General features: G+C 48.9%; 1 long non-coding RNA gene across 1 annotated transcript; it reads left to right on the top strand.

The window, feature by feature from the left end:
* On the top strand, window positions 14,201-19,113 carry LOC108637519. Its single transcript, XR_001919127.1, has 2 exons — window positions 14,201-14,554; window positions 16,134-19,113. It is a non-coding gene; the product is annotated as an uncharacterized LOC108637519 (long non-coding RNA).

The raw sequence follows: 27,211 nt of genomic DNA, 5'->3' as shown, positions 1-27,211 counted from the left end.
CAAATTGCTCTGGTTCCAGCCACCCTGTTTTGATAGGGCCACTGCTGCAGCTTGGTCCCCTGAGCTGCGAAGGATTGCTTCCCTCCATTGGCCAAGTCACTTCCTGCAAAGTTTCTCCAGCCCACTCCTCCTCCTCTTCTTCCCCTGGGCCCAGACCAGCACATCTGCCCTTCTGGGCTCCAGCTCCTTCCCACTGCAGTCACCTCCGCAGGACTGATTCCTCCTCCACATCACTTCCACTGCTTCCTTTCCTCTCAGGGACCCATGAAGATCTCTGCAACCTGTGTCATCAAATGGGACCCTGCTGGGATCCTGAGGACAGCGTCAATCTGCTAAGGGAAACATACTGACTGAAACCGCCCACCCTGGCCAGATACCACAGTAAGCACACCTGTAAGTTATTTTACAACAGGAAGTCCCGGTGAGGAATACGGAACAGTTTAGGAAAGGTCAAAAGGAAATGCCATGGGTCCTGCCACCTCCCAGAATCTTTCTAGCTGGCATTCATCTTAGTTGAGCAATGCGTGCACCACCAGGAAGGACCCTGACTCAAAATGATTGGCCAAAGAAAACCCAGAAACTGATCCCATCACCATAAAACCCGAGACTGCGAGCCACATTGCAGAGTAGTTCTCCTGGGTTCCCTTACCCTCCTGCTCTCCTTCCCAGTAAAATCTCTTGCTTTGTCAGTGTGTCTCCTTGGACAATTCATTTCCGAGTGTTAGACAAGAGCCCCCCTGGCCCTGGCAGGGGCTTCCCCTTCCTGCAACAATGCCCTGGCCCATGGCTCCCAGACCTCTGCTAGTACCCCCGGCAGCAGCTGCTACCTGCAGCCTGGCCCCACCCCCACCCCAGCCTTTGCTGAACCTCCTCCTCTCTACCCCTCCAGCACCCCTTGCTCCATTGTTGCCCGTCTTGCTGGGTCTTCAAGTATCTTTCGTGCATCTAATGTAAGATCCCTGAGGACAAGGACCAGCTCCTGTCCCTTTGACGCCATTTCCTCCATCCTAGTTGAGGCCGCCCCGGCCTCACACCTGAATGATCACAAAATGTCATAGTCTGTCTGCTCTGGCCTTGCCCGCTTCCATCAGGCATTGCGGTGACCTTCGAAAGCACAGATGAGTTCACAGCACTTTCTTTTGGGGCACCCCGTGGCCCTCAGGGGAGCTCTTACCACCAGTTACCACTCCCGCCCCACCTCACTGGATCTAGACAGGAGAGCTGACTTGCACTGGCTTGAATGGAGTGGGCTCTCCGGGAGGTGAAAAGCTCTTCCTTCTGCCTGGGACACTCCCTGCCCTCTCTGCTTTACCCCTTCTACCCACTGGGCTAATTGCTGTCCTTACCCAGATCTCAGCTGAGATGCACCTCCCAGGAAAGGGCTCTCCAGCTACCTGCAGCCTTGGCCCCGTGCCTCTTCAGTGAGCCTAGAGCACCTTGTACATTCGCTGCTTTGTTGGAATTACATCTGTTGTTCATAGCCCCATTTGCCTGTTGGCTCCTTTGAGGCCCTTGTGCCCACCGCCTGGAGCCTAGCACAGTGGCTGACACATTATTCTTGTCGTTTAGTGTCTCAGTCGTGTCTGACTCTTTTGTGATCCTGTGGGCTGTATCTACCTGGCTCCTCTGTCTGTGTAATTTCCCAGGCAAGATTACGGGAGTGGGCTGCCTGACTCAGGGATCAAACCTGCAGCTCCTGCTTTGCAGATGGATTCTTTACCTCTGAGCCACCTGGGAGGCCCACCTAGCACACAGTAGGTACCTAACAAACACTCGTTCAGTTGAACTGAACTGAACTGCTCCAGAAACTCAACCAGGTTCCCCATCTTTCCAGATCCAGATCCAGCTGCTCCTGATAACAAAAGCAATGCTGACGCTTGTTAAGTGCTTGTTATGCTCCTGGCACTGGGTTAAGTGCCTCACTCATATTGCCTTTGCTTATTCCTCAACAACCTTGTGAGGTCAGAACTACTTTACAGACGCCAAGGCTTAGATAGGCAAATGAACCACCCTAAGGTCACACAGCTAGAAAGGGGTAGGGCTGGACTGGTATCCACTTGCTGACTTGGAAGTCTTCCTTCTCAGCCCCAAGATGACACTGTCCTCCACGCCTGCTTGTTCCCCTACCCTCTCCAGGATCCCTCTCCTTCCTCTGATCCCCTCAGGGTCTCTGCCTTCCCTGATCCTCCTACCACATCATCTATGCCTGCAGTTCCCTGATTCCACACTGCCCTGAAAGACTCTGTAGCACAGAGGTACTTAACCAGTTAATCTCTCTGACTAATGATAAACTCCCCAAGGTCGAGGATTATGCTCTGTTTCTCTAGGAGCCCCCAAGATACCCAGCACAGTGGTTTGTTGTTCAGTCGCTCAGTCGTGTCCTACTCTTTGTGACCCCATGGACTGCAGCCAGGCTTCCCTGTCCTTCACTATTTCCCAGAGCTTGTTCAAACTCATGACCATTGAGTCAGTAATGCCATCCAACCACCTTGTCCTCGTCATCCCCTTCTCCTGCCTTCAATCTTTCCCAGCATCAGGGTCTTTTCTAATGAGTCGGCTGGCCAAAGCATTGGAGCTTCAGCTTCAGCATCAGTCTTTCCAATGGATATTTAGGACTGATTTCCTTTATGAAGGACTAGTTGGATTTCCTTGCAGTCCAAGGAACTCTCAAGAGTCTTCTCCAACACCACAGTTCAAAAGCATCAATTCTTCTGCATTTAGCCTTCTTTATGGTCCAACTCTCACATCCATACATGACTACTGAAAAAATCATAGTTTTGACGATAGTACAGTGCTTGACACCCAGTTGATATCCTCCAGTCCACCAGTAAAGCAAAGGCCAGGTCCCCAGGTTCTTGTCCATCTGAGGAGGTGGCTTAGGAGGTTCTGAGCTCTCTTCTTCTCTGCATGATTCCGCTCTGGCTTCTGTCTAATCCTTGATGTTTTGGGACATTATGAATCACAGAGACCCACAGAATTCAGGGGAAGAGAATGCCAAGATTTCTTGAGGCCAAATGTGTGATCAGCATATCCAACTTCATTTTCCTGTCCAGGGAGTCCCATTTTTTATCATAATATGTTTCTGGAAACCATGTCATAAATCAGATTATCAAAAAAAGACTGTATTTAGTCAGCAAAAAATGTAGTGTACTGAGCACTTTTGAATACACCAAAGTCTAGGTGATGGGAGCTAAAGTTAATGTGATAGGGCTCTGCTTTCAGGGGTCTCATTGTCTTGCTGGAGTCATGAACCAACTCATCATAGTGAGACCCCTGAGAGTCACACTCTGGCTCCCGTCTGCTCTGCAAAGTCTCCCCAAGTGTTTCTAGAAGTTTCCTGCAGTGTCTCACGTGGGCTCCGGGCAAAGTTCAGGCGTGGCCCCTGAACACGTGATTCCAGCGGTTGTTTTCCTCCTCTTCCCTGCTCTGGCCTGTGCCCTGTGGACTGCGGGGCACCTGCGGCAGATAGAGAAGCAGGTCGTGGACCTGGGGTGATGTCCCAGGGCGCTCCCCTCCCTGTCAGTGCCACACCCCATCAGGGAGTCGTAAACCACGGCTGACAGAGCCCCTGTCTCACAGTCTTTTAGTGAAACGGCTCTGCAGTGGCTGACGTGGCCCACCTTTACACACAGACACACACACACACACACGTAACTCAGACACACACACACACGTAGCTCAGACCCGATTCCACAGGTTCTGAGGAAACAGAGGCTTTCCCCCTTTCCAGTCACCAAAGGCTCTCTCACTGCCTGGCAGTCTCCACCCTGGGATGTGTCTCCCCCAGCAGGCTCCCTCTTCCCCTCTCTGCACTTTCTCAGCAGCATCAGCTTCTGGCAGCTGCCTCACCATTTCCCCTGCACAAGCCTAGGCATGTCCCAGTTTTGCCTCAAGCACAGCACTCTAGTCCCACCTGTTTCTTACACACGTGCTTCTTATTCATGCTCAGAGGTAGAAAAAAGACAAGAAAAATACTCCAAGATGTTTTGACTCTGGGAGGTTTTCTTTTTCATATTCTGCTGTGTTTTCCAAGATTTAAAAAATAAGCCTGCGTCCCTCATGCAATACCCCCCCCACCACCACAGTAAAAGCTTTTATTGTGGTGATGTTTTTGTTCAAATATAAAATTAACAACACAAGCTGTAGAAGCAAAGTGGAAAAAGAAAGATGAACTCCAGAGTGTTAAGGGGAAGTTGAAAAGCTTTCAAAAGGAATAATGTTACGATTGGAGGTTCCTGAACAAACGAATCATAGATACAGCCAAGCATATTCCATAAGTCAATGCCATAGTAACTGTAAATCTCCACAGTTACTCAAAGGAGTAAAATTATTTTTCAAGCCCTACAAAAATATATGTATCACTTTGATTATATAAGGGGTTGCAACAAACTTTCAAGTGTGTCTATCACATATTAAAACGCACAAACAACTCTTAAACAACATGTCAAGACATAGAAGGTTGGCTACAGAAAAATCGACATCTAATTGACAGTCATTTTGTTCACCTTTGACTTCAGAAGTACACGATGCTTGATCTCACGCCTTCCTTTTCTCTGAACCAAACCAGAATATTCAAAATCAGTCCTTGGAGTTCTGTGCTGGGCTGCTTGAGGATGAGGGATAGCATTAGGTATCTGTTACCGATGATAATGATGCTGTCTCTTTGACTGAAAATCATTTTAAATATCCAGAAGGGCTGACACAGCATCCTCTTCTTCCTCCCCGTCTGTGTATTAAAAGCCACCAGGCAGGGTTTCAGGGTCAGGGTTAACATGGTCTCCAGGAAGGCTGCTGCACCCTCTAAAGACAGTCCTCCCCATCTTTCCCTCCACATGGACCACTGAGCAGCTGTAATTTTAACTGGCAGGCTTCAGAATACAGAACTGCTGTTGGTTTTCTTCGTCTGGGACAGTGGTAAGAAACAGATGGGGGTTGGGTACCGAGGTGTGGGAACTCATCAACCCCCAAGTGTGGATCACAGAATTAAAGTACACCCAGGATGGAAAAGACCTCTGCTATGAACTGCTCCAACTTCTAAGCCACCACCACTGACCTGAGAAAGCACCTACTCTGTGCCTGAAATTACTACAGAGATGGTTTTATTTCATGTAATCCATACAACCCTGTGGAGTAAATAATAGCAACCCTATTTTACAGATGAGAAAACAGTCTCTGTGAGCTTAAGAAACTTACCAGTGTATTAGTTTGCTGGGGCTGCCATACAAAGTGCCACAAACTGGGTGCCTAAAACAAGGCTAGATGTTCTGGAGGCTAGACGTCCATAATCAAAGTGTCAGAAGGGTTTCTGGGGGCTGGGAGAAAGAATCTATTCTATGCATGCCTTTCTCCTCGCTTCTGATGGTTGCCAGCAACCCTTGGCATTCTTCAGCTTGTAGCTACCTCATCCGGCTCTCACCCTTCACCCTTGACATGCTTTTCTCCATGTGTGTGTCTATGTCTCCAAATTTTCTCTTAAAAGAAAAAAAAAAAAAAAAAAGCCAGCCTTTATTGAATGTGTTACAATGTTGCTTCTACTCTTTTTTGTGTGTGTGGACATGAAATCTTGCTACCATTTATTTGAGGTGGTTTAGTTGCTAAGTTATATCTGACTCTTTGGGACCCCATGGACTGTAGCCTGCCAGGCTCCTCTGTCCGTGGGATTTCTCAGACAAGAATACTAGAGTGGGCTGCCATTTCCTTCTCCAGGGTGCTTCTATTTTATGTTTTGGCCCCAAGGCTTGTGGGTTCTTAGCTCCCCAGCCGGGGATTGAACTCACACCCCCTGCATTGGAAGGCGAGGTCCTAACTACTGGACTGCCAGGGAAGTCCCAGAGTTTCCCTTTTTCAGGGACAGCAGTCACATTAGAGTAGGGTCCACCCTACTGACTTCATGTTAACTTGATTATCCCTACAAAGACTCTATTTACAAACAAGGCCACATTCTGAGGTCCTGGGGGGTCAGGACTTCAACATAATTTTGGGGGAACTTTGGGGTCACAAAGAGTCAGACACAGCTGAGCGACTAACACTTTGGGGACTTCAGCAATTCAGTCTACAACATACAGACATCACTTCTGATGAGTGATGGAGACGGTATTAAAAGCCTAGACTATCTGACAGCAGCTCTTAGCCAGACCCCATCCTGCCTCCTATCTGGCTCTTCCCGGCTGTCTGGCTCCCTCCTGTAGAACATATCTAGGAATGGGGACTGGTGACCACACAGGATGAGCCCACCTGCCACGTCTGAAGATTTCCTAAGTATAATCTCTTATTTGCTATGCTCACCTCTGAGAGATATACAGATACCACAAGGATTTTCTCCACGCAGATGTTGACAGACGTTGGCTTTGATAGAGAAACGTTCCCATCTTCATCGACCACTTTTGCAGGAACCACGAACTCCTGGCCAGTGCACTGCCGACCCCTATGGCCCTTCCTCTAGAGAAGGGGAAGGGCACCTCTCTTTTCATGCTAAAGAGTGTGTGACCTCTTACTTTCTGGTTCTCACACCGACATCTGACACCTGTCATTCCATGTGCCACAGAGACAGAGGAGGAGGTGCTGGAGGAAGGAAGGTGGGTGAAATGCTCAGTGCTTTATTGTTATTCAAGTACCTGAGCCTTCATGCCCCCACCCCTGTTTTTTAATTTAAAGAGCACCATACGTACGACTCTTAAGTTTAGTCAGGCTTTGTCTTGGTTCTTTCACTGGGAACTGGTCATCTCTGAACGGGTGTGTTAAACCTGCCTTAGTAACCCCAGGACCCAGGTCATCCTGGATCTTGGCGACCCCACAGGTGGATGAGGTGGTCACTAGACAAGGCAGACCCCCCAAGGGTCCTGTGATAGAATGGCCGAGAACCTCCAAGAAAGGACTTGCTACCCCAGCTGAGAGGGGTGCCTCACTGCATCCCACCCAAGGACTGGCCCCCAGCCAGTAAGGCCTAGGCGGGGATGTCGAAGGCCTGCAGCTTGGCCTCACGTGGGCAATTCTGAGGGGACACCTGAGCTCCAAAGCCCTCTGTGGGGTCGGCTGAAATTGTCCTTGGGCCTAGACCACAGCTTGATGTCCACCCCTGCCCCCGCCCTCCCTTCCTCCTCCTTAGAGTCCTCTTCAACCCTCCTCCACTCTCTCATCTCAGAATCTGCCTCCCAGGAACCTTCCCAGACCAGCTTCTCCAGAGACTCAAGTCAGCACTTGGTCGTGGGACTTCCCTGGTGTCTGCCTTCTTGCGCAGGGGACACACATTTGATCCCTGGTCAGGAAACTGGTTTGATCCCTGGTCAGGGAACTGGTTTGATCCCTGGTTGGGGAACTGGTTTGATCCCTGGTCGGGGAACTGGTTTGATCCCTGGTTGTGGCATGTGCCACACGCCACAGGGCCACTAAGCCGATGCATCACAAAGAAGACCTGGCACTGCCCAAAAACAAACAACACACGGTCCTGAAGCCACAGAGGAGGCACAAGAGGTCAGAGGCCACTTCTTTCTGGGCCCCAAACTTCCGTTTTCACAAGGCATGACCAGGAGACTCATAGGCCTGCCCACATACTTATGCCCTTCTGTTTGGCCCCATCTGAAATTAGCTGGCCAACACCTCCCTCCTACAAAGATTTATTGAGCATCTTACTATGTGCAAAGTACTATTCCAGACTCTGGAAATACAGCAGTGAAAAAAGAAACAGAAAAATCTTTATCTGCACAAATCTTGCATTCCAGTAGGGGAAGCAGACAATTACCTAATAAATCAGTAAAATACTATCACTTGGTGATAGTACTATGGGGAGGAAAAAAGCAGGGCGTGGAGAGGGTTTTGGAGCCAGATGGAGGAAAGAGTGAACAGGGAAAGACTCCCCGAAAAGGTGACATATGAGCAAAACCTGAAGGAGATAAGGGAGTCGTGAAGTTACTGGGGGAGGAGACTTTCAGATGGTAGGAACAGCAAGTGCAAAGGCCCTGAGGCAGAAACTTGCTATGAGTTTGCAAGGACTAGCAAGGAGGCCAGTGTAAGTGGGTCAGAGGGTGAGAACAGTAAGAAGTGAAATCAGAGTCCACAGTGGGAGGAGGGAGAGAGGTTTGTGGGATTGTGGGTGTGGAGGGTCTCTTGGGCCAATGCAGGGACTTTGGCTTTGACTATGAGTGAGATGGGACCCACCAGAGGGCTCTGAGCACAGAAAAGACAGGCTCAAAGGGACTATTTTAAAGGGCCACTCTAGCTGCTGTGTGGAGAGAAGGCAGAAGCAGGAGACCTCCTAGACTGTTTCAGTAAATTCAGGTAGAAGGCGATGCTGTCTCAGCCAAGGGGATGTAGTAGAAGTGGTAGGATTCTGGAGATTTTTGGAAGGTTAGAGCTAATGGGATTTGTTGATGATCCTTCCAGGAGAGCTGGCACTGTGGCTGGCAGGATCACACATGTGGGTGCAGCCAGCGGTATTTCTCAAGGTGATAAGCACCATGCGGTGGCTTTGGAGCCAGACACACCTGGGTCTGGATCCAGACTCCATGCCTACTAGCTGTTCATCTTGAGCAGTTTACATCAACTCTCTAAGACTTTGTGTCTTCATCTGTCAACTGGGGATGACAATCTTTGTATCATAGGATTATTATGAAGATCAAGGGAGATGATCTTAAAGAAGAGCTGACTGGAGAACGACTGTGACCGTTTTAAATAATGCACTCTCCTATGAATCTTGCAGCAAGGCCTGAGGAGGGGAGGGGCGGGCTCTGAGGGTAGAGGGAACATGCGGGAGGGGTGGGACAAAGCTGGGAGCAGCCAAGACCACCCAGGAATGCTGGTGTGGAAAGAGAACAGGAATCTCGGGCACACACTGGCCTGCCCAAGTGAGTCTGGGGGATTCCAACGCTCGGGCAGGTTGGGGTAGGGTGGCCTTCAGAGAAAAGATGGCCAGAGGGGAACTCCTTGGCTGAAGGTGGAGCCGTGGAAAATGGGAACATCCCCAAATTCTAGAAGATGAGGTCATCCCAGCTGAAGCCAATCAAAACTCTCCCTTGGGGAGGCAAGAAAGGGTTTTACTAGGCCAAAAACTGCAGCAAGCTCTAGCGGCTGCCAAGAAAGGAGGCGAGGCAAGGCGAGCCCTGGGCCCGAGGCCATGCGCTCTGGAGGCCCCACCTTGGCTGGAAAAAGAGACTAGAGGAGAGCTGGGGTGGGGGTGGGGCAACCCAGAAGGGGCGGGGCGAGGCGGGGCGGGGCGGGGGGGGGAGGGGGAGAGGGGAAGGAGGGAGAGCTGTCTTCATTGTCTGGTGGTAATGGGGCACGCTCCTGGAAAAACTGTTAAGTCCTCAAAGGCAGCCAACAAAGCTTCGCACACCGGGGCTCTACAATGTTTTTCCCTTAACAAGGACGGAAAGCATTCCTTCCATCAGAGATGTTCTGTTGATTTATATGCATGTTTCTCTCCCCCCTGCCCCAATAAACCAGAAGTTTAAACTGAGGATCCTAAACTTTTCCTCCTACCTAGAGAGCATTGACTATGAATGACGTGGGTTCAAATTCCAGGGCAGCGTTTGACCTTGGGCAGGATGCTTGACCTCTGGGTCTTGTAAAATGGGGATCACAGTACTTCACAGATGTCTCTGGGGGCCATCATCTCCACTCGATGCCACTCCCCCATCCCTGGGTTCGGACAATAAAAGCAAGCCTACTAAATAAATGTGAAGGCAGACAGTCAAGTGTACAGAAGGGTCTCTCCTGCGTGGGGAACACCAGGGGGCTGGTTTCTAGCCGCCAGAGCGGACAGGTGGGGTCTGGAACTTGCGGAGAGCGCCCCCCAGTCCCAAGGTGGAGACCTGGTCCTTACCCGATGTCTCCCAGTTCAAACTCCCTCCCTCCTAAGGCACCACCATCTGTTCCCATTTCTCTCAGGCCCTGAAGAAGTGGTACACTGCACTTGGAAGAGGAGGCATCCTTTCCCCAGACACGTCGGGGGCTAGAAATCCCCCAGGCCCGACGCCCTCCGGAGACGCTGACGTCAGCCCGAGCGGCGGCCGCGGAGCGTTTCTGTTAAGTCTCCCGCCAGCGGCCACCTCCAGGAAGGACAGGGCTGGGCCCGGGCCAAGTCCCGCAAGCTGCCTGCCCGGCCTGGGGAGGTTTCCGGTGTGCCCACTCGGGCCGCAGCAATCCTGGGGCCCTGCGGGCGTGGGTGGCTGGCCGGCCGTTCCCGGCCTGTCGCCACCCTGTCCAAGAAGTCAAGCCAGCCCACCGACCGCAGATTCCTAGAGCCTGCGCTCGCTGATGGGAATGGAAACGGAAGTACCTCCCTCCCCCTCCCCGCCCCCCACATTCCTCTTCCCCTCCCCAATTCCCCCTCCCCTCCCCCCTCCCCTCCCCCTCCTACCCCCTCCCCTCCTCTTTCCCCTATTCTCACCCTCACCCCTCCCCTTCCCCCTCCCCACCCTCATCCCCAGTGACTGCTCTTTCCTTGTTCTTGTCACAGGCTTTGACAGCCATTTGAGACTGCTGCGGAGAAGACAGGCGCTCTGACCCTGGCCCCCAATCAGTGGTTTTTAGGCCCGCAAGCCATAGCATTTTAGAGCAGGCAGAAGGGTCTCTCAAGCCAGGCCGGTGTCCTTTGAGTCAGGGGTTTCTGGGTGCCAGGCACGGCACTCCCAGCTTCACACCTGCACAAGGGAGACACTGCCTGAGCTGCAGGTGGGAAGATGGACACTGCGCACGGTCTGAAGCAGCCTGCCCGAGGCCCCACCGCGGAGCCTGACTTCATGGCTGAACTCTGCCACCGAGTTACGCTTCTCCCGGAGTGTTGGTGGATCCCGTGTTCCTGTCCTCGGGCTGCCAGGAATGAGAGAAACCTGTGGTCAAGCAGGCCTGGGGTTGGGGGGGTGCAGGGCAGTACCCTAAATTCAGTTCCACTCCAGGGAATGTCTTGGAGCATAGTGACAGATTAAAGCTTCTGACAAGTCCTTCAGGGAGTAAATCTGTTTAACTCTCTTTAACCTAGTGTTTCCCAAACTTATTTGCACCTGGGAACCCCACCCCCTTTTTAAAAAACAGGAGATGGTTACCATCCTGGAGAAGGTGCTCTGGGAGCTGCTACATGAGATTACACCACCTGTCTTGTTCAAATAGTGCCTGGTATATATTAGGAGCTCTGTAAACGTGGGTTGGGTAAAATTAACATTTTCTCCATTGCTGGTCGTCCCAGCCCATTCCCCAGGATTTCTCTTCCTGAAGAGTCCTTCAGCCATGGAAGATGCTTCAGGTCCCACAGAAAGCCCACTCCTGCTGGCGCCCCTGTGTTGGTTTTCTGGGCTGTGCTGGGCTTTTGTGGAAAGAAAAGTCTATTCAGGCAACTCCTGTGGCCTCCCCTGTTTTAGCCTCTCCCTCAGAGGTCCCTACTCTTAAGGACAAAGGGAAAGTTCTGAGACACTTCCATTCAGTTTGGGCATAGGAATATGGGTGTGGATGAGGGTGTAAAATGTGCTGCGCTGTGCTGTCGTGTCCAGCTCTTTGCGACTCTGTGGACTGTAGCCAGCCAGGCTCCTCTGTCCATAGGGATTCTCCAGGCAAGAATACTGGAGTCAGTTGCCATGCCCTCCTGCAGGGGATCTTCCCAACCCAGGAATCAAACTGGGGTCTCAGATCTCTTGCCTGCATTGCAGGCAGTTCTTTACCAGCTGAGCTACCAGGGAAGTCCAAGTCCTTTCAAGCCCCCCAAGCCTGCCCAAGCAGGATCGTGCAGACCCTGAGGGGTCCTCCTACCCCACTGCTCACATCTCTGTTTTCACCTTCCTCGGCACCCTGCCCTGTCATCCCTCAGCCCTTCCCTCTACCTTTTACACCCTGTCTCTCAGCCCCTCTTACTTCCTACCCTCCTGGACTCGGCTTGAACTCCAGACTCTATTGGAATCAGATCCTCTCTGGGGACCCTGAACACACAGCAGGCCAGGCCCACTCTCTGAGATTCAGGGGTGACCGCCATGGGATGGGTGCAGGCCTTCCTTCGGACACAGCCAAGTCAGGAACGACAGATGCTCTCCAGGACCCAGCGCCCTTCTCCCCACCCTTTGCTGGCACCCCCTTGGCAAGCCTCCCAGCCTGGAGCCGGTGCCAGGCCTCCTGCCTCTCTTGGCTCCCAGCACTGCTGGGAAGGGCACCACCACAGTGCTGGCATCGCTACAGGCTCAGACTCCCAACTGGGTACCACCTGCCAGCACATGTAGCAGCCTTGGGTCTAAACCACTTACTATTCTGGGCCTCTATCACTCTCCGCATGCTCCCTTCCGACCCCGGGCCTAACGCTTAGCTTCTTGTCTCCTACCACTGGAAAAAAAAATTGAGGCCACTGGGATCACATGATCTCCATCAAATCCTTCCTCCCTACCGAGTCTGCTTCCACGCACCCCCTCCTACCCCCACACCCCCACTGCTTTCCTATTAATTTTAGAAGCAGGCCAAAATCCAGGTCAGATCCCCCAGCCTGTGGAGTCGGGCTGCCGGGGTTCCAATCCCATTTATATCCCTTCCTGGCTGTGTGATCTTGGGCAGATTTCTTAAGCTCCTCAGTGCCTCGGTTTCCTCATCAGTGAGATGGGATGGTACCTGCCTTTACCTCGCAGAGTTGATGGAAGGATTAGATGAGACAGGCTGCACAGAGAGCTTGGCACAGGCAACTGCTAAGAAAGGCTAGCTACTGCCGCCTGCCTCTCTGCCTCCTCCAAACCTTGTTCCCTCATTATGAACGTCTCCTGGTTTCTAGCTCAATCCTCTCAGCCTATACAGACACGTAAGTCTCTCCTGTCGTAAAAAAGTCTCTTGATTCTGTGTTCTTGATTTCTCTCGTGCCTTCTCGTCCAGACTTCTCAGCAGCATCCTTTATCTGCTTGTTCCGTTCCTTACCTCCTTTCTGTTCTTCAGTCCACCGGGGACATGGCTTCTGGCTCGGCCACACTTCTGACGTTTGTCGGGGTCACCAGGCACCGGGCCAAGACCAGTGGGCACATCTCAGCCCCTGACCTCTGCCTGCTGCGCTGACTGTGTTAGTCATTTCCTCCTCTGTGAAATGATGGATGGCTTGGCGTCTGTGCCTCCTTATCAACCCCTCGGTCCTCCCTGTACTTCCTCGACCTTTCCCTCTCTGTTCTCACAGGGCTCCTCGTCCACTGCTGGCTCCAGGGGACTGGTCTGCCGGTCCCCAGACTGGGGACCCTGAGTCTGTCCTTGGTCAGTGGGTCTCCTCTGCCCTCACACTCCTTTCAGGTGATCTTAGCAGCTCTTAGCTTCCCAGATAGCTCACATGGTAGAGAATCTGCAATGCGGTTCGATCCCTGGATTGGGAAGATCCCCTGGAGAAGGGTACAGCAACCCACTCCAGTGTTCTTGCCTGGAGAATTCCATGGACAGAGGAGCCTGGCGGGCTACAGTCCATGGGGTCACAGAAGGTCGGAATGACTGAGTGGCTGACACTTCCACTTTCACTTAGCAGCTCTTACGGCTTCTACTTCCACTTGATGGTTGCTACCTGCTATGGGCTGAATTGTGTGCGCCGCCCCCCCCCAAATTCGTACACTGAAGCCCTAATCCCCAGTGCTACTGTATATGGAGACAGAGACTGTAAGGAAGTAATTAAGATTAAATCAGGCTATAAATTTGGGCCCCTAATCTGATAGGTTAGATAGCATCACCAACTTAATGGACATGAACTTGAGCAAACTACAGGAGATAATGGAGGACAGGGAAGTCTGGCGTGCTGCAGTCTGTGGGGTCACGAAGAGTCAGACACTACTTAGTGACCGAACAATGACAACAATCTGATAGGATCAATGTCCTTATACGAAGAGGAAGAGACAAGGTCTCTCTTGCTGGGCTCACATGAGGACACAGCAAGAAGGTGCTGTCTGTAAGCAAGGAAGAGAGGTCTCACCAGAAGCTAACTCTGCTGGTACCTTGGTCCTGGACCTCTAACCTCTAGGAGTATGAGAAAATAATTTCTGTTGTTCAAACTACCCTGTCTGTGGCAAATTCCTAAGCATGTAGGCATGCTAAGGCACTCCATCAGACTCTGTGTGACCCCATGGACTGTAACCCACAAGGCTCCTCTATCCATGGGATTCTCCAGGCAAGAATACTGGAGTGGGTTGCTGTGCCCTCCTCCAGGGGATCTTCCTGACCCAGGGATCGAACCCAAGTCTCTTATGTCTCCTGCATTGGCAGGTGGGTTCTTAACCATCTGGGAATACCCGTTTTGAAGTGTACCAGTAAGCTTTTCCTGCATAACAGACTATTCCAAAATTTGATGGTTGACAACAACCACTCATTTAACTTATCTTTCTGCAGGTCAGCAGTTTGCTGTGGGCTCAGGTAGCAGTTCCTCTGTTCTTGGATCTGTGGTCAGCTGCAGGTTTGGCTGGGCACTGGTGGCAGCCTGGCTTTAGCAGGATGGCTCATCTCTGCTCCACAGAGTCTCTCATCTTCCAGGAGGCAGGCCTGGACTTGTTTCCATGGTGATGCAGTAAGGTTCTAAGGAAGCAAGCAGAGTGGAGGTTTGGAAGGAAAAGCTTCAGACTCTGCAGACATCCAGGTCTGTGTACTCTGCATTCTTACCTGGTACTCTGGGAGTTGGCTTCTCAATATCAAGACATCTTGGACAATGAACTAGGAGTATAGAAAAGTAATTGCACAAGAAAAAGAATGTGTGTGTATAACTGCACCACTTTGCTGTGTAGCAGATAACACAGCTTTGTAAATCAATTCTACTTCAATTTTAAAAGTGCTTTGGAAAAAGAATAATAATTAAGTCAACTCTGGAAAGGCACATAACATTTTAAGGTATAGTTGACAGGACTTGCCAGATGTAGATAGAGTAAGGAAAGATGAGGAAAACAGGCCTACTCCTGGGTAGACAATCTTTGTGCTTCCCTGGTGGCTCAGGCAGTAAAGAGTCCACTTGCAATGCAGGAGACCAGGGTTTGATCCCTGGGCTGGGAAGATGCCCTGGAGAAGGGAATGGCAACCCACTCCAGTACTCTTGCCTGGAAAATCCAATGGACAGAAGAGCCTGGTGGGCTACAGTCCGTGGGATCGCAAAGAGTTGGACACAACTGAGCGACTAACACTTTCACTTTGGTTAGACAAATTGCTGAGCTAGAAGGAGGGTGGAAAAAATTTGCTGAGCACTTATTATTTGCTGAACACTTTTCTAGCCTCTTGGCACACAGAAAATACTAAGGTGCTTGAGAAAACGTCTCTGGAGCCAGACTTGGCTCTAGAGACTGTATGTATTCTTTTTCCGATTCTTTTTCATTATAGGTTGTTTTAAGTTATTAAATATAGTTCTCTATGCTATATAGAAGGTCCTTGTTGTTTATATCTAGTTTATATATAATAGTGTGTATCTGCTAATCCCAAACTAATTTGTCCCTTCCTCCCCTTCCCCTTTGATAACCATAGGATTGTTTTCTATGTCTGTGAGTCTTTTCTGTTCTATAAATTTCGTATCCTTTTTAGATTCCACAAACAAGTTATCGCATATGGTATTTGTCCTTCTTTGACTTACTTCACTTAGTGTGATACTCTCTAGGTCGACCCATCTGTGTTGCTGCGAATGACTGTATTTCATTCCTCATTGTGGCTGAATAATATTCCATTCTGCATCTATGCTGATCTTCTTTATCCGTTTATCTGCCAGTGGACACTTAGGTTGCAGAAGCTATGTTCTTAATGACCACTTCCTTCATATTCCTCCACCTACCATTCACCCACAGGAAGATAACCTATTTAGGGTTAGAGATAATGAATTTGGTTTTAAATATAGATGTGGAGCTGCCTCTAGGACAACCGGGTAGAGACTTCTATTCAGCAGTTGGGTTTGTATGTGGAGTAGGAATCAAGACACTGTAGACAGACAAGGATTGAGCCACGAGTGGATAACATCATACAGGGAGATGGTGCGGAGGGAGAACGGGGGAATGCTGGGGGCACGCTTAAGGAGAGGATGGAGAAGAAGGGCCCCACAAAGGAGCCTGAGGATGAGCAGCCAGAGACGGGAGAGGGAGGTTTTGGAGGCAGGGAGGACCGTAAGTCTGTGTTTGCCTGAGGGAGTCTTGGTTTAGGACAGCCTGGCATAATAATTAATGAGTGCCCCCTTTCACTTTAAACAGTGGCCCAGTTTGGAAGATGGATTATATATATTCACCCTCCTTAGAAGGCCAAGGAGGAGAAAACATCAAGGAGAAGGAGACGTAGATGTGAAATACTGCCAAGAGGACGAAGAAGGTTAAGTTTGGAAAGTGGGTTCCGTTGGGATTGGATTTGGCAAACTGATGACCTTGGTTGGAGAAAGGCTTCTGAGAAAAAAGACGGGAAACAGACTGGATCACGCTGAATCTAGATAAGAAATAAGTAAAGATAACAAATTGCACAAGTCTTTCCAGAAGCTTGGCTGGGAAGGAAAGAAAAAGAGGGGCAGCTACATGGAATGGAAGAGGGCACACCCTCCCTGCCGTTCTCCTCAGGAGAGGGTTGGAGCATGGCAGACCCAGTAGGGACGACTCCAATAGAGAGATTCCCTCCAATAGAGGGAATCAAGGGCCGAGGTTTCTGGGGAGCCAGAAAGTACGAGGGTCCAGATAAAGGGGAAAAAGCCTTGAAGAAATAAAGGAGGAGACTTAAGAAATAGTGGGAAAAATCCCAAGGAGGTGGGTTTCTGGGCACGGAACTGATGAAGGGGCTGGCATTACGTTACAGACTTGTTTGACCACAGCAGACCATGGTCGGTGATGCATTGGTCTTCCCTTGGCCGTAGACTCTTTACCCACCCCACCCCCGAATGCACATACCTGCACACGCGTGATTTCTTCACACAGGTCAGGAGGCTCACAGCAAGCTGCTACCCACAGAGGAGTCCAGACCACAGTGAGCATTTCAGCAAGCATGCCTTCTCATCAGGGACTCACTGCCCTGACCCCTCTCCAACCTACATTCCCAACCACCCACTGGACACCTCCCCTGGCGGTCCCACAGCCATCTCGGGAACAGGGTTTCATTCACTTATTAAATTCTGTCTTGCAACCTGTATTGTGGGCCAGGAACCACTTGTGCTGGGCTCAGAGGAGACAACAGACACCAAGCAGACATGGTCCCGCCCTTACTGGGGAGATAGAGATGAGTCAAATAAACAACAAGTTGGGACGTCCCTGGTGATCCAGAGGTTAGGACTCAGCACTTCCCCTGCAGGGGACACAAGTTCAGTCCCTGGTCAGGAAACTAAGATCCTGCAAGCCGTGTGAGTGCAGCCAAAAGGAAAACAAAACGAAAAGCCATAAGTAATCAACAACTTGTCACAGCACAGTGTGAGGACACCCACCCACTGTGCCACCTTCCAACCTGAATACCAGCAGCAGCATCCTGGGGCCTCCTAGCTCCCCTGCCTCCTGTATGCCCACTCGTCCATGTGATTCTCCGGGCTAGTGCGTCACCTCCTTTTCTTTCTCCATGACCTCTGCCTGGACTCCTAGCCTGTCACCTCCAATCTCCACCCAAAACCCTCCTCCGCATGGCTGCCCAAGTTTTCTCTTCTACATTAACAAGTACGATCACAATATTCTCGAGATAAAGAACTTCTTTACAGGAACCTCAAAGACAAATAGTAGAAAGTCACTGGAGGGACTTCCCTGGTGGTTCAATGGTGAAGACTTGACCTTTCGGTGCTGGGGTGCAGGTTCCATCCCTGGTGGGGGAGCTAAAATCTTACATGCCTCCTGGGCAAAAAACCAAAACACAAAACAGAATCAATATTGTAACAAATTTAATAAAGACTTTAAAAATGGTCCACATTAAAAAAAAGATACATAAAAAAGAAAGCCACTGGAGATAAGACTGTTAGCCCATAAGAGAATAAGATTTGGATACAGACACATAAACACACATACACAGCATGTAAAAGAACTAAATAATATAAATAATGAGGTACAACTAATGTATATGCAGTTTTTTCCCCCTCTAAAGATAGATAATACAAGAGCCAAAAATTAACCAAATTTTAGGAAATAATGAAAACCTTAATGGATTTCAAAAAGCTGAGTACAAACAATCTTCTGATTATAATATTACAATAAAATGCAAATTTAATAACCACCAGAAGATAAAAAGTTACAACCACCTAGAAATATACTTCTAAAATTAATCTTAAACAATTTGAGTTAAAGAGGAAATACAAACTGAGAAAGAAGATTATCTAGAAAATAACAGTAAACTCTTTGGAAACATCAAAAACGAAGGCACAAGACCTGCATCCGTGCTCTTTTTCCCCACCCTCTGTAACGCCCTCTGTAGTTTGCACCCGTGACCCCAGTCCCGCTTTCTCTGTTCTCTCCCGTTGCCTTGGCTCCTGCACTGAATTTCTCAACAGCTCTGGAAGCTGTCACCTTCTGTCACCCCTCCACACCTTTATGCCATTGGCCTGGGATGTCCTTTCCCTTCTTACCTACCTAGCAAACTCCTGTTTACTCATGAATACTCAGAGTTGTGGTCCCTTCCTTTGTGATGCCTCACAGAATCGTCCACCCCTTCCCCATGTGCCCAGAGGTCTTGGCACCGTCCTCTGGAGAAGACGGTGAGTAGAAAGAGAGCCTGGGTCAGGTCTCAGCCACTCCCCAGGCTAACAGTTTCAACACCATGTCACTAACACCCAACTCCTTTGTCCCTGTCACCTTCCACTCTCTTGGCAGCTGGCTGCATTTCTAGGGGCTCTTTGCTGTAGGTCAGTTAATGTTGCTGGATAAGACAAAACAAAAACAAGAAATTGTGTTAATTCTGCACACTAACAAACTCACCAGTCCTTAGCTGACACCCTCCCCTTTAGTCTGGCTCACACATAGTCTCCTCTTGGGTCCTTCACACAGTGCTTCCTGGAATCTGTCCCAAAGATAGCACGTGTCCTTTGAGATATGAATGGGGGTTTTGTGGGGATTTGGGGGTTTTGTTTTGAAGGAAGTTAAGAAAGGAAAGGGTTCCCCAATACATTTGGGAAGTGCCAGAAGTAAACAAAAAGTTATATCAATCACCATGATGTACACTTCAAATATCTTAGAATTCTGTGCGTCTATTAATGCCTCAATAAAGCTGATATTTCCAAAAAGAGTTAAACTGGTCTCATGTTTAACAGTTTGTCAGAACTTTTAATTCACTGATAAACATTTATGAAGAACCAAACAGTATGCGAATTTCCTCAAAGGACTTGCACTTGGAACCCTTTAGTTAACCGTGCCCAACTTTGTCTGGTCTTGTGAAAAACAGTAGCTTATCTGGAAGCAGAGTGGAAAGTGCAACACTCCTTTTCCTCCCTGTTAGTGGCTGATCTGGCCTTTTGTTTTACTGGAGAATTTGAAGCTGTGTCTGCCCCCTGACCCAGCTTCCTCCCTGACACAAACTTCCCCTCCTTCACATTTTCTCTTCCTTCCTGTACAACTCAGAGCCTCACTCTTTCCTTATGTTTTCAATGCAGTACATTCCGTTGCTCCATTCAAGGGTTGTGGGGTGCTAATAGCATCCAGTGGGCGGAAGCCAGGGTTACTGCTACACATCCCAGTACCCAGGACAGAGACCCTCCTCTCCAGCCCTTCACCCCAAGCCTAACAAAGACTTTTCTGGCTCAAAGTGTTAATAATAGAGTTGAGATTGAGAAACTCTCATCTTTTCTTTTTTTTCCTTTCCAAATTTTAAACTTTTTATTTTTTTTATCTATAGCCGATTAACAATATTGTGGCAGTTTCAGGTATACAGTGAAGGGACTAAGACACACATATACACATATCCATTCCCCCTCAAACCCAGGAGAAAAGCCTCACCTTTAACAAGGTTCTTCAAGAGAATCCTTGAGAATATGAGCGGTGTCTGCTAAGGTGCTCAAGTCACTCTAGTCTATCATCACCCACAAAATATCTCAACCTTGCAGCCCCTTGACCAGCCATTCCATCTGTTGTGGACTGAATGTCGTCCCTGCCAGATTCACTGCCAGATGTGATGGTATTAGGAAGTGTGTCTTTGAGAGGTAATTAGAATTAGATGAGGTCATGAGGGTGGAGCCCTCCTGAATGGGATTAGTACCCTTGTAAGAGCTATAGCTCTTACTTTTATTTTTGGGGGGCTCCAAAATCCCTGCAGATGGTGATTGCAGCCATGAAATTAAAAGATGCTTACTCCTTGGAAGGAAAGTTATGACCAACCTAGATAGCATATTGAAAAGCAGAGATATTACTTTGCCAACAAAGGTCCATCTAGTCAAGGCTATGGTTTTTCCAGTGGTCATGTATGGATGTGAGAGTTGGACTGTGAAGAAAGCTGAGCACTGAAGAATTGATGCTTTTGAACTGTGGTATTGGAGAAGACTCTTGAGAGTCCCTTGGACTGCAAGGAGATCCAACCAGTCCATCCTAAAGGAGATCAGTCCTGGGTGTTCATTGGAAGGACTGATGCTGAAGCTGAAACTCCAATACTTTAGCCACCTCATACGAAGAGCTGACTCATTGGAAAAGACCCTGATGCTGGGAGGGATTGGGGGCAGAGGGAGAAGGGGATGACAGAGGATAAGATGGCTGGATGGCATCACCAACTCGATGGACGTGAGTTTGAGTGAACTCCGGGAGTTGGTGATGGACGGGGAGGCCTGGCGTGCTGTGATTCACGGGGTTGCGAAGAGTCGGACACAACTGAGCGACTGAACTGAACCAAACTGAAGAGCTATAGCACTTGCTTCCTCTTTCTGCTTCTCTTCCACGTGAGGACACAATGAGAAGTCAGCAGTCTACAACGCAGAAGAGGACTCTCATCAGAACCGGGACATGCTGGCACCCTGACCTTGGACTTTCAACCTCTAGAACACTGAGAAATGAATTTCTGTTGTCTCAAAGCCACCGATGGGCTTCCCTGGTAGCTCAACTAGTAAATAATCTGTCTGCAGTGCAGGAGATCCTGGTTCGATTCCTGGGTCGGGAAGTTTCCTGGAGAAGACATAGGCTACCCATTCCAGTTTTCTTGGGCTTCCCTGGTAGCTCAGATAGTAAAGAATCCGCCTGCAATGTGAGAGACCTGAGTTCAATCCCTGAGTTGGGAAGATTCCCTGGAGGAGGGCATGGCAACCCACTCGAGTATTCTTGCCTGGAGAATCCCCATGAACAGAGGAACCTGGCAAACTACAGTCTAGGGGTCACAAAGAGCTGGACATGACTGAGCGACTAAGCACAGCACAGCACATAAGCCGCCCATAAGTCTGTAGGGCTTTATTATAGCAGCCTGGATAGATTAAGATACCACCCTCACACAGCTGAAGAGTACCCACTCCTTTGCCCCCATGTCTCCACATCCAGTCTCCCGCTGGCCACCTGTGATCCGGCCTCTCTCATCATGACTCTGAATATCTTCCCTCCAGAGTGAAGTCTTGATTGTTAAGTTGACACTTTTTGGAACTTTTCTTGCTTCGCTTCTCTGCAGTCTTTGAAACTCAGCTTCCTGGCTTTGAGACGCCCCATGGCCCTGGTTCAGCATCAATTGCCCCAGCTAAGTGAAGACTAGTAGCTGGCAGCATGTCAAGGGGAGCTGGCAAGGACCTGGAAACTGTGGAACCTGAGCTCACGTAAATGCAGGGGATTAAGGCTGTCTCAGTGAGTCCAGAAGCCAGACAAGCAATTCTAGAAATCAAGATGCCCCAAGGGCAATGCCAGGAGGTGCTCCAAAGGCAAACAGCAGCTTGATGAAGCTCCCAGGAGCATGCAGCCTGAGGCTCTGGAGCTCAGACGGCCAAGTGGAAGGGCTGCAGGTTCAGAAGAAGTCGAAAGAGATGCTCGTCCAGAGTGATCATGGCATTTGTGCTGAACACGAGCATGCAGGGGTTAGCTTCAGGAAGTCAGGCTGAACAGAGAAGCAGGGAAGAATGCACGTGATACAACCGCGTGGAAATGCAACAGTAAAAACCTGGTACCAGCATGGCAGAGGGGAGAAGTCAAAGAAGGCTTCCTGGAGTCGGTGACATGGGAACTGGTTTTTGAGTAAAGAATCAGAATCAGATTCTGAGCTGAAAGAAGAGGAAGACATCGGAGAGGGGACGTCAGGTGCAAAGGCACAGAGTCAGAACCACGGAACGGTCCTTAGGTGTGACTAGAGGGAAGTTTGAGGAAGGGTTTGGAGTACACGGCTGCCTTGGATGTCAAGCTAAGGACCCAGAACAACCTGTGGGAAATGGTGAATGATCTTTAAGCCTAAGAGAAGTGTGATCAGATTTGACCTGAGACAGTTCAAAGGTCATGCAGTTGTCTGAACAGACAAAGGAGGTCAAGGCCAGCACTGAAGCACCAATCATTTATTCAGTAGACTTGCATTAAATACTCCACTTCAGTCACTAATCTCAAGACTGGGGATACAGACCTGAGCAAAGAGACAAGGCTCTCTAGCCTCATGTAGTTTTGTGTGTGTGTGTGTGTGTGTGTGTGTGTGTGTGTGTGTGTGTGTGTGTTTTGAGGCAGACAGAAAGGAAAAAACATCTACAAATAAGCAATATGGTTCAAAGGAGTTTGGGAAGAAGAAAGCTGTGTGACATGATGGAGTCACTGGGAAGCTATTTGAGGCAGATCAGGAAGGGAAGTCCTCTCAAAAGTGGTGATGTTAATACCTGAGCTCAGAGCTCTCTCAAAAGAGCCAAGCTGCCTGTGAAGCCTGAGGGACATAGCCTTCCAGAGAAGCATCGGTTCAAGCACAGTCCCTGAGGTGAGAGTTTGAAAAACAGAAAGAAGGCCAGTGAGGATGGCAGTGGGAACCAAAGGGGAGAGGACAGATTGCAGAGCTCTGAGAGGTTGGTTGGCAGCCCTTGGTGACTGTCTGGATGTGGAGGGGAAAGGAGGGGCTGGGGTTGGGATGACTTCCCACATGGGGAATGTGGGTACCACTCCTCCCCTAGACAGAGACAGCAGAAGGCACTGGTTTTGATGAAATGCAATGGGTCACTTAGTGAGCTGAATGGTGGTTTGTCCACTTGGATGAATGATATGTCCATGTTCTAATCCCTGGAACCATGAAGGTGACCTTATTTGAAAGAAAGGCCTTTGCAGATGTGAGTAAATCAGGCTCTTGAGATGAGACCATCCTGGATTTAGGTGAGCCCCAATTCCAGTGACAGGGTTTCTAGGAGAAAGGCAGAAAGAGATCTGAGACACAGAGGGAGGGGGGGAAGGCCCTGTGAAGATGGAGCCTGAGGTTGGATTCATTGTAGCCACAAGCCAAAGAACACCTCGGGACCTAGAACCTAGCTTCCACCAGAAGCCAGAAGAGGTGAGGACGGACTCTCCCTCAGAGCCGTCAGAGGGAGCATGGCCCTGCTGACACCTCGACTTCAGATTTCCGGTCTCCACAGCTACGAGAGACAAAATTTCTGTTTTTCCCCTGGAGGAGGTCTTGCCAACACACTCCAGTGTTCTTGCCTGGAGAATCCCAAGGACAGAGGAGCCTGGTGGGTTACAATCCATAGGGTCTCAAAGAGTCCGACATGACTGAAGCAACTTAGCACAAAGCATGCGTCCACAATATATAAAGGATTTACAGGACTCAACAACAAGGAAAAAAAGCAAGATTAAAAAAAAAATTCTGTTGTTTTAAGCCACAAATTGTGTGGTAATTTTTTACGTCAGCCACAAGAGGTGAACACAGGACACTCCACGTTGAGTGTGGGGAGTGAGATGGAGGAGTTGGCTGGGCAGGTGGATTCATGAGCTCCCCTGAGGAGAGAGGCCAGGGCTCTGAAAGAGATAAAGAGATAAAGCTCTGAAAGGCAGTTGAGCGTGCAGATGGCAGTTTTTAAAACCCTGTCAGCGCAGAACCTGAAACACAGCCCCAGAAGCTCTTTCTCAGAAGCATAAAACCAAAAGCTTTTCAGAATTTTGGGAACAGATTTCACTCACTGTTATAACACCCACACTATATATCAATGACATACAATGTTCATATCAAAGAATATGTTTATAGGCATTTTAATATCTTCTAATTAATTAAACAACAGTTCTGTCAAATTATTTTCTTGAGTCAGGAAATCTTGTGCTTCCTTGAACTTCTTGGAATCTGATGTGAGAACCGCCCATTTTACATCTGACACCACTGAGAACAGAGAGAGGCTGCAGTGGAGAATGTGCTGGAAACAGTATTTATCAGTTTATGGTTGAAAGATGCAAAGTTGGAAGTGTTAGTCGCTCCGTCATGTCTGACTCTTTGCAACCCCATGGACTATAGCCAGTCAGGCTCCTCTGCCAATGGAATTCTTCAGACAGGAATACTGGAGAGGGTTGCCATTCCCTTCTTCAGGGGATCTTTCTGACTCAGGGATCCAACCTGGGTCTCCCCCTTTGTAGGCAGATTCTTTACCATCTGAGTCACCAAGGAAGCCCCTAGTTTATGGTATCGCCTAGCAAAAATTCCTCCAAGGCCTCTGAAGGGGTGCAGAAGCACTTCTGTTACACAACCTGTGTGTGTACCACCTCCTTTTTATCACTTCTCTCAAAAGTGTCTACTCATTGGTATCATAAAAGTGACTTCCTCTCATCGCATCGGGTGGGCCTCGAACATTTGTAGGATCTGGAACAAGAATACAAGTTGAGACCCTAATTTCCCACATCGAGGATTTACAAATGATGAAACCTACAAAACGTTAAATAGAATAGTTTGTCTACATACCTTGATGAATAGCTGCATCATGCCCTAGAAAGTCAGGATCAAATTCAGAACTCTCTGACTCCTTGGAGTTCCGCCCTGGAATGTGGAGTGTGCGGAGGGCTCCAGCCTAAGCCCTGGCTCTTACCACCTGTTCCACAGCACAATCAGAGGGGCTCACAGGATGCAGACAGACACCTGGGGCCTGAGGCCCAGCTCCACCACCCTATGGCCCAAGAACTTCCAGAGGACCAGCCCATAGAGGCCCCGCACAGGCCCTGGAATTGGGTTGAGGCCATTTGTGCAGGGAATTCTGGGATCTGGGGGACAGCATGGACCCTGCATAGGTTTGACCCGTTGGCCCTGCAGACTCCTTGGCCAGTGAGAGGCGATGCAGAGCACAGGACACAGGTCAGGGGCTCCTCTTGGCTGTATAGACGAGAGGGAGTGGTTTGTGGGTCAGAGTAGACCAAGAGATGGCCTTGCTCAATGGGTGCATTCTCTTGTACACATTTTAGTTAAGAAATTAAATGCTGGACTTCCCTGGTGGTACGGTGGACAAGAACACCTCCCAATGCAGGGGCCATGGGTTCAGTCCCTGGTCCAGGAAGATCCCACATACCTCGGAACAACTAAGTCCATGCCCAACTACTGAGCCCGAGGTCTAGAGTTGTGGGCCACAGCTGCTGAAGCCTGTGTCCCGCAACAAGAGAAGCTTCTTTCCTTCTTTATGATGAGTGATACTTGCTTCTATAAAGTACTATGAACTTCCATTCAAACACATTTCTCTCTTTTGTCATTTTTATTTTTGGCCACACCAGGCCTTAGTTGAGGCACAAAGGAGCCTCAAACGTTGTTGAAATATACAAAAGCTTTAGTTGCAATGTTAGAACTCTTTGTTGGGGCATGTGGGATCTAGTTCCCCGACCAGGGATCAAACCTGGGCCCCCAGACATTGGGAGCTCAGAGTCTTAACCACTGAACCACCAGGGAAGTTTCTAAATATATTTCTTTATGTTAAAAAGTGAGATGATTTAAAGAAAAATGGTATGTAAATAGTAATACAAATGATACCCTGCTATAGCAAAAAGTAATTTTTTATGATTAATGGCTATTCCCTCATATCAAGTAATTATCACTTGTCTAATTTTTGTTGATTTTTTTTCACATAATGAAGACTCATGTCAACAACAAGATCCTTACGGGGGTGGGGGAGAAGTGGAAAAGTAGCAACTCTACGGAAGCAGTCTTCTTCAGGAGCAAATCATTGTTTGCCTTTGTGATATTCTCAAGTGTTTTTAGCTCATATCTCATGGATAGACGCCAGAAACTCAGGCACCCCACAGAGAAAAAGTCAATTCCAAACAGATAAATTGAAATAATTAAAACCAGACAGCCCTAGAACATTAGGCTCCTGGCTACCAGGAAGTGACAGCTTTTAGGGAGGTCTAGTCTTGATCCAAGTGCTGCAAACACAACTCATCTTGTTCATCCTTTGCTATAAACACTCAGCCTGTCTCTCTTACCTACTTTATAGATTGCAGATGGCAAACTTTAATCAGGACTATCTCTTAGGGCCTCCCCCACTGTGACTGAGCATTTCATATTCGTTAGCTGAGAAAAGAGGTGATGCAAATGATCTTTAATCCTTGTCTATGCTAGCATTCCCCAAAGGTGGTCTCCAGAAAATAATTTTGTTGGACTTCAATGAATATTACTTGGAAAGGGGGCTTCACAATTTAACAGTGATGTTCTTTGGCCAGAACTGTGATTAATTATCTCAAGGGACTAGTGTTCCATGGACTGACTGGCCTTTCAGTTCAGTTCAGTCTCTCAGTCATGTCCGACTTTTTCCCACCCCCTAGACTGCGGCACGCCTGGCTTCCCTGTCCATCACCAACTCCCAGAGCTTGCTCAAACTCATGTCCATTGAGTCAGTGATGCCATCCAACCATCTCATCCTCTGTTGGCCCCTTCTCCTCCCGCCCTCAATCTTTCCCAGCATCGGAGTCTTTTTTAATGAGTCAGTGCTTCACATCAGGTGGCCAAAGTATTGGAGCTTCAGCTTTAGCATGGGTCCTTCCAATGAATATTCAGGACTGACTTCCTTTAGGATTGACTGGTTTGATCTCCTTGCAGTCCAAGGGACTCTGTGGCACTAGGCTAGACAAAATATAATCAGGAAAGTAAAACTTTGCCTAAGTCAGTAAGGTGCTCCCAAAGCTAAATATAAGGATATTTGGGGTTCTCTGGGTTTTTTTTATATTATTCATATGATATTAATAATAATTTTCAGTAACCAAGCATGTACTTTGCACCAATTACTTACTGTACTATCACCTTATTCAAATTTATAATGACTCTGCAAAGGTCATTTTAATCTTCATTTATAATAATTTATTTATTTACTAATTTTGGTTGCGCTGGGTCTTCATTGCTGTGCTCGGACTTTCCCTTGTTGCGTCAAGCGGGGTCTCCTTTTTGTTGCAGGCTTCTCGTTGCAGTGGCTTCTCTTGTTACGGAGCACAGGCTCTAAGCGCACAAGCTTCAG

Source organism: Capra hircus, chromosome 14 (assembly GCF_001704415.2).
Source record: "Capra hircus breed San Clemente chromosome 14, ASM170441v1, whole genome shotgun sequence".
NCBI classification, from domain to species: domain Eukaryota; kingdom Metazoa; phylum Chordata; class Mammalia; order Artiodactyla; family Bovidae; genus Capra; species Capra hircus.
Note: the sequence above shows the minus strand (reverse complement) of the source record. Positions and strands in the feature narration are given on the sequence as shown.